This window comes from Archocentrus centrarchus, unplaced genomic scaffold (genome assembly GCF_007364275.1).
Source record: "Archocentrus centrarchus isolate MPI-CPG fArcCen1 unplaced genomic scaffold, fArcCen1 scaffold_152_ctg1, whole genome shotgun sequence".
NCBI classification, from domain to species: Eukaryota; Metazoa; Chordata; class Actinopteri; order Cichliformes; family Cichlidae; genus Archocentrus; species Archocentrus centrarchus.
The window spans coordinates 22,623-30,759 of NW_022060197.1; the positions used below are offsets into that span (position 1 = coordinate 22,623).

The following is an 8,137-nucleotide window of genomic DNA, read 5'->3' on the forward strand; positions in this document are numbered from 1 at the left end:
TAAACACGGACCACCCGGATATAGGGACGCAGGCATCAACTATCTCTCAGATTTCAGACGGGCTACCAATCGTTAACCATTTCCCTTGTGCCTAATTAAAAAAAAAATAAAAAACTGTCGCGAACCGTCTACGGTGCAATGGTTTACTTCCAAACGCACCTGCTTTTACCAGGGCACACCCTGATTAATTTCTGGTCCTGGTGCATCTTTTATGATACTTTGGGGGGGAAATTAAGTTGTGATATATTCATGAGCAGCCTATTTGAAAATATCCCATCTGTGGGCAATGACCTTGTTTAAAATGAGACTATTTGTACTCGCCAAGTGTGTGTGTGTGTGTGTGTGTCAGCGCTCGTGTCTACAAGACGGGGAGAGGGGTAGAGGAAGGTGGGCACGCCCAAACGACGGTGCTGAATGACGCCCGTCTGTTGCTTCTTCTGTATATCGGAGCGCCCAGCGATTGGAGGAAGTGGGTGAAGGTACCCAGCGCTGGCGTGTCGTGGGCGGGTGGAAGGCCTGTTTATAAACCCAGATCTTTCCTCGTGGGCGGGAACAGCAACAGTAGGGAGTGAAAGTGAAGCGAGAGAAGAAAGTGAGAGAGACGTAGAGGAGACAAGGCGGTGGTGGCGACGGCTGTGGTTGACCGGGGTCCGCGGAGGGGGCGAGGCGGCCGCCCTGTATGCGTCTTCAACCGCGCATGGACGACCACCTCAGCCTCCTTCAATCACCCCCGCCAAGCGCAACCAAAACCCGGGGCAACAACCTGGTGAACCACGGATACACCGAGACAGAAGCCGACGTGATGACGGTTGTGGCGTGTGACAACATGTTAGAAGAGTCAGCGGCTCTACCGGGCCACCACTCTCTGGACCGATATGAACCGGATCACGAATGCTGCGAGAGGGTGGTCATCAACATCTCAGGGTTACGCTTTGAGACGCAGCTAAAGACTCTCTCGCAATTTCCAGAGACGCTGCTGGGGGACCCCAAGAAGAGGATGAGGTACTTTGATCCCCTCAGGAACGAATACTTTTTTGATCGGAACCGGCCCAGCTTTGATGCCATTCTGTATTACTACCAATCTGGCGGGCGCATAAGAAGACCTGTTAATGTGCCCATTGACATTTTTTCTGAGGAGATACGCTTCTATGAGCTGGGCGAGGAGGCTATGGAGAAGTTCAGGGAGGATGAAGGTTTCATAAAGGAGGAGGAGCGACCGCTGCCTGAGAATGAATTTCAAAGACAGGTGTGGCTGCTTTTTGAATACCCAGAGAGCTCCGGTCCCGCCCGGGGAATCGCAATAGTCTCTGTCTTGGTCATTCTCATCTCCATTGTCATTTTCTGCTTAGAGACATTGCCGGAGTTCAGGGACGAGAACAGAGATCCAATCACCACTGCACCTGTGATAAATGGCACACTCCCGTATCTCATCAGCCCCTTCTCAGACCCGTTCTTTGTCGTGGAGACGTTGTGTATAATCTGGTTCTCCTTCGAGTTACTAGTGCGTTTTTTTGCGTGCCCCAGTAAGGCCACGTTCTCCAAAAATTTATGAACATTATAGACATTGTGGCCATTGTTCCCTATTTCATCACCCTGGGCACAGAGCTGGCAGAAAGACAAGGAAACGGACAGCAGGCCATGTCATTAGCCATTCTACGCGTAATTAGGCTTGTTCGGGTGTTTCGTATCTTCAAACTGTCGCGTCACTCTAAGGGACTTCAAATTTTAGGACAGACTCTAAAGGCCAGTATGCGTGAGCTGGGCTTGCTCATCTTCTTCTTATTCATCGGTGTCATCCTGTTCTCCAGTGCTGTCTACTTTGCTGAGGCAGACGACCCAGATTCGGGTTTCAACAGCATCCCGGACGCATTTTGGTGGGCTGTTGTCACTATGACTACAGTGGGCTATGGAGACATGCACCCCGTGACAATTGGGGGAAAGATTGTGGGGTCTTTGTGCGCAATTGCTGGTGTGCTGACTATTGCCCTGCCCGTACCTGTCATCGTCTCCAATTTTAACTACTTCTACCACAGAGAAACGGAGGGCGAGGAGCAGGCACAATACCTGCACGTGGGCAGCTGCCAGCCTTTAGCAGACACAGAGGAGCTGAGGAAGACTCGCTCTTCTTCTTCACTCAGCAAGAGCGAGTACATGGTAATAGAAGAGCACGGGATAAACAGCACGTTCAAACAGCAGCCCAACTTCCCCACTACCATCCCGAACAACTCGCAGAATTGTGTGAATATAAGCAAAAAGATTTTCACCGACGTGTAGCCAGTTTTTAGAGCCATAACCCTGAACACAGGAAGTGGTAATGCATCAACACACAGCTGGTTCTGCCGTTGCGCACCAGCATGTGGAACCAGCGGTAGATGAGAAAAAAAAAAAAAAGAAAAAGAAGCGAACGAACAAAGCCTGTCTGTTCAGAGATGCTGCTTTGTGCTCCATTCAAAGAAACGGGATTGTTCATTTCAGTGGTATGAATTCATAATTCTGTGTGGTTCCATTCGCGCTTACAAGAAGATAAAGAGCTCCTTATAGAGTATTAGGCCTATTATTTTTCTCTGGGTGAGAGGGGTTGACCTGTTGTGAGTCGTGCAATAGTGAGTATATTTTCACAACAGGTAGACATAGAAGCTTTATAACTGTGACAGGTGAGTACAAATGTATACTACTTGAAGGGCACTTACATTGTAATAACATGCGTTATGGGTCGTTATCCGTCAGTCATAGCCTATGTATAATATCCAGAGTCATTTAAATATGTGTGTGTGTTTAAACACATGTGATGTCTGAAAAACAGTTCAGCATATAATATCCCAATTAGACCGTTTTGTGCTATGCCTTTATTGTGCGTTAAAGTCTAGTCCATATGCTACTCTCTTAAAAAATAAAGTAGATAAATAAAAATAAAAATTCCCAACAATTCCTTTATATGCATTGTCCTGGTAGGCTATTTTAATGCGTAAACGGCGACATGTAAACACAGGGACCAGCCGACTGTCATTATCATTATCGATGCAAGACACACGTGCAGAGAAGAACCACGGAGCTTTTTTTTTTTTTTTTTTGCGTACATAAACAATGATCAAAGATGGAGCGTGTCTCTTTTCGGATGCCTCAAATATAGCCCACTGTGATGCAGTCTCCATGGCGACGGTCGTTTCCTCGGTAACCCCCCAGTCACGGTTACCATGGCACCCTTGTTTCCACAGTAACATCCCAGATTGCTTGGAAGCAATATTGAAGATTTTCATCTTAATGGGTTGTCTTCGGTCCGTAATAAGGATGTTTGGACATCATCCTTTGCGTGCATAAAAATACAAGCCCAAATGCTCCCATTACAGCGCCACCAGCTAATCAGCAAGTTCCCCCAGTGACTTTAGTAATGACACAAAAAGAAATCCTAGCAAGGAGGTCTGTTAATTACAACAGTGAACAGTCCTACAAAAGATACAGGCACAAACAGATGGCTGCCAAGCCAGGAGAGGCCAAAGGAGCGGCGTCGCGTAAGGAAATTGTGAATGGACTGGGAGCGCATTGTCTGGCTGTCCTGAGTGCGCTACTGTCGGCGCTCAGCAGAGGCTGCTGTTCTCCCACTGACAAAACTGGTAAGTTCTAGGCACTGTCGTGCTGGTCTTATTCTGAATGATCACTTTGTCATAAGTCATACATCGGTGCTTTTATTGCTTGTAGATTTACACAATTTACAGAAACATGCAAATTTAGGCAGGTCATTTCAATCTACCAAATCAGTTCCCTATAAACCCACTTTATATAGTTCACATGTAAGAAGGATTTTTGGCTTTTTTCTTTCATTGAAAAATGTAGCGATGTTTCATCAGCTGTGTGCATGTACCTGTTTAAGTATGTAGGATTTAATGGTGTATGTCAGTGGCATGATGCTTGTGTTTCACCTTCAGCTGACTTTGTTTAAGAAATGAATAAGAACATCAACAGCGTGCTCACACAGGTTGTGTGAGTGCTGCCCCCTATTGGCCATAATCTCCTGCTAACAGAACAGGTGGCCTGTTTTGTGACCTCTATCTGAGAAGTTGTTTTTACAATAATTTAATAATTTATAATTATGAAAAAAAAAGGAAGGAAGGAAGGAAAGTAGTTTTTTTTTCTGTTTTATACTTGGGTTTAAAAGTCTTAAAATACTCTTGCTTTTTCATGTGTCACAGTCCTATCTTTGACACTGTTTCACTGGTGTTCCTCCCGATTTATGTTATGCCCAGTGTCCTCCCTGACTGTGGTTACTTAATTGAAAGCAGAGAGGAGAGTGAGACACATATAAAACTTTCAAAAGCTAAGATTGGGGAAAGTATCAATATTCGTAAACTATTTAGGATGCACTTGAATGTGTGCTTTATGCATAAATAATATTTATATTGTACCTTTCCAGTTAGGGCTTGTGACAGTCAGGGCAGTCTCATTTGGTGGCATACCCTTAAAGGCAAAGTGGGAGGTCCCACAGAAAAAAATCTTTTCATCTTCATTATCCTTTTCCAATTTGACCTCTAGCATCTTTATATTTTTACTGTGGAGACCTCTATATTGATCATCACCTGGATGCCTGCTCTTTTCATTTCATTTCTCAGGTTACATAAAATCTCTAGCAATGATAGATCAAAAATGGGAGCGACTGGTAATCTAACTGGATTTATTGGGAAGCCTTTTTTTGTGGGCCTCTAACAATCCTCAGAGGATGGAGTGTTAGAGGCAAAAACAGAGACATTGTACGCTACAGTGCACTCATCCTTTCAATTCTTACTTTGTTCACTTCTGCTAATTTCAAGTCCCCTCAGGTCACATGGGTTTTACAGTCATTTTTGTCAGACGTTAATTTCCTGTCCTTAACTCTCGCCTCTAAGACATTATTCACAGCTGCTTTTTTTCCTTTTCTTTTTTTTTTGCATGAGTGTTAATGAGACAGAAGAGAGAAAAAAAGAAGCCTTGCTTTTATTTATTATTTGTTTTTTTGTTTGTTTGTTTTTTTTTAGTGACCACCAAACTCTAACAATTTTGCTTTTCTTTCCTCCCTTCTGTGTTTTTCTCTTTTAGGTGAACCCCTTTTCTGCTCAGACCTCCCGAAACCTGCAATGACACCAATTAGACTGCCTTCCATTTAGGTAAACTGATTTGATTATGATAGTAAATGTGACATGGATGACCATTAGATATTAATCACTGCTAGTTACTTAGATAAGCTGTATCATTTTTAAAGATTAGCTATAACCTGAAGTGACCCTGTTTTCCCATTTAGGGGCGCAGTGACTCTGGTCTTCCTGTGGGGCCAGATTGGCCAAGTTATCAATTGAGACAGAAATCCCTCTGGATTCATTCATCCTGCCCTGCCTTCTTGCTCATGGCCAGTGCCCTCAAACCTGGATTAACAAGTGGTGCCTACTAATCACCCCGCCCCTTTCCAACGGACCACAGCTCATTCCAAAATGCAACAAAATACAATTTTGACAAGCATATAACGGACACTCAACGTACAGTTTTGTAGCTGCAGTTTTAAAGCTGCTTCTGTTCTGGAGTTAATGCACTGTGAATGGAACCATCACAGGATCGGAAGTGGTTCAGACAGTGACAGAATTCAGCTGGAATGGACTCTGACATTTCTCCACACTGCTTTCTATATACACTTCAAAAGGATAGATGCAGGAAACAGAAAGCAATTTTGCAAAGCACATTTCACTTTACTGGAACATACAAGGAGTTATACATTCTGTATTCACCTTTCTGGGAAGTGATATTCATCATGGACGACAACCACCCAACATTAAGACAGAATTAGCAAAAGCCAAGGCCATCCATGATTTACTGCTATAAAACTGTGATACAAATCAAAGACTGTTAGTCATTTGCCTTTGTTAGCTCTGTGTGCTCTGTATTTGTAATATGTAAAACAAACGCATATGTACACGTGCTGGTTGCTGCTATTCCCTTGACATATGGGTGGAGGACAATACAAAGGCATTCGCGCAGATGCAAACACAGACACATGCAGCACATACACATGCCTTTGGATGGATTTCTCCTTCCCAGAGTGCACTCTTGATTTATGGGAAAGGGCAAAATGTTGTTAGGGGAAGGTTGTGGTTCCAGTATTTGTTCTGTGTTATTTTTGTGCTGTCTTAAACATGACCCATGTAAAGAGAGTCTGAGTTGTATTGTCTTGATTGTCTTATTTTATTTGTATGTTTGTTTGTTTTTGAGAGAGCGAGAGAGAGAGAGAGAGAGAGAGAGAAAAGTAGCCAAATTGTAAAGGAAATGGTACTCATTTACAGTTGCAGGGAAAAGATGTACTTCCCCCTTACTGATACGCAATGTTGGCTCATTTTCCTCAATAAATTAATGAACAAGTTTTACATTTTTGGTTCATTTGTTTAAAGGGGTTCTGCTATGTAGCATTTATGCAGAAATATCAAAATTGTCGAAGGGTTCAGAAACTTTCCTGCAACTGTATGTCTGTTTAGGTTCAGTTTATTCTGTGTACATAAATTACATTTCTAGTTTTTAAGTTAACCAGAGGGGAAAATAACAACCTGTGTTTGGTATTTCTCTGTCCTTCTCTCATTCCAATATGTTCAATAAAAGAAACCTATTGAGTGGGCAATTCATTAGAAGAATAAAATAAACCAAATCGTTTACAGCTGGGCAGAGAATTAGTGACTGCAATACCTGTACAACATAAAAGATGCCATTTTGAGCATGACAAAAATAGTGATATGGTTTAATCATTCAGTACTGAAATATTCAGTAAGTTCCTGGGTTATTCTGGATGCTGGTATTCGTAAAAATGCTGTTGGCACACAGGATATGTCACTGTTTAACAAGTGTTTCCCATGAAGCTCCTTGCAAAGCGACAGTCTGTTAGTAGCAAATAACAGTGCTGGCTCCAAGTCCTTTGGTTACAGGAAAACACACTGACACAACAGAAGAAAGAACAAAGAGATCTCTCTGAAACAGGAGGGCCAGACAGGAACCTTGTGAAGGAGTACTGCATCAATGAAACAGAAGGAAAATATTAAAAAAAAAGAAGCTTCCCTCTGACAGATTTAAAAACAAAGATTACAAGCAAAGGGGATTTGTATTTGGTTTGGGGAAAAGATGCTGATTCCTAAATTTTGTTACATCTCACATTGGCTGACATTTAGATGCTCCCTGAATTGTCTGGTTGCGCCTTAAAGAGAACTGAACTGTGTAAGAGCACAGTGGAAAACTTCATATCATCTCCCAGCCGAAGAGGTAAATATTAACATTGTAACAGGGGTTTACAGCAATTGTGCTGTCATGCTGTGTATGAGAAAGTGTGCTTTATTGCTGCAGAGAGCCTGCCAGTTCACTAATGACTTTGCCATCTCCCTTGGCAAATATATGGCCAAGAATATCAAACCACTATTTTTTTTAAAGCAATACTTGAAAACTGGTACTCCGCCGTCATGAGCACAGCAAATTCCCCTTCCAGCCTATTTGTGTCTGTTTCCCACTGTTTCCTTCTTTTATTACTAAATATAGGAAAGGGCATAGTGATGCAGTAATCACTAAAATGCCTATGATGTCATAAAACCTCACACCAGCCAAGGAGCTAATGCAACAACTCTCCATAGTAACAAGGGAGGGTTGCAGGTGGCAGATTCAGCCCTCTGCAGGTGCATTTGAGAGCTAATCTCTTGAGCTGTTGTATTCATGTCAACTGTTAGCAGCATTTATGTGTACACAGCTTCTGGGAAAGGTGTGGGTTGGCAGAGTCTCAGTTTATGTATGTGTGTTTATTAGAACTGTATACTGTGTAGACTGGGTTTCACCATGCAGGGAGTTCATGTGCGCAGCAAGTCTAATGTGAGGGAGCCAGATCCACTATAATTATAATAGTCTGTTAGCTCAGACTTGTCACTGCACACAAATAATGTAAAACCTTTACAATCAACATGCCAACTTCTGATAGGACATTCCAGCATCTCCAGGAAGATGGTCTTGAAAGTTTTTGGTCACCTGAGATGAGAGGGAACAAGTTGTAGACAAAATTTACACTGCATTTTCTAAGGCTAATGTTTTTACAAGAAACATAATTTAGGGCAAAATTAATTCAAAATTTGCTCTCTCATAGATCTCTTTTTGGTTT

The 8,137-nt window shown here is 42.6% G+C and overlaps 1 long non-coding RNA gene and 1 pseudogene across 1 annotated transcript; both read left to right on the forward strand.

Moving 5' to 3' along the window:
- The first annotated feature begins 414 nt into the window (after positions 1-414).
- Positions 415-2,274, forward strand: LOC115775479 (potassium voltage-gated channel subfamily A member 3-like; annotated as a pseudogene).
- Positions 2,275-3,478: 1,204 nt separating this feature from the next.
- On the forward strand, positions 3,479-6,402 carry LOC115775480 (uncharacterized). Its single transcript, XR_004019328.1, has 3 exons — positions 3,479-3,611; positions 5,068-5,135; positions 5,270-6,402. It is a non-coding gene; the product is annotated as an uncharacterized LOC115775480 (long non-coding RNA).
- Positions 6,403-8,137: the final 1,735 nt, after the last annotated feature.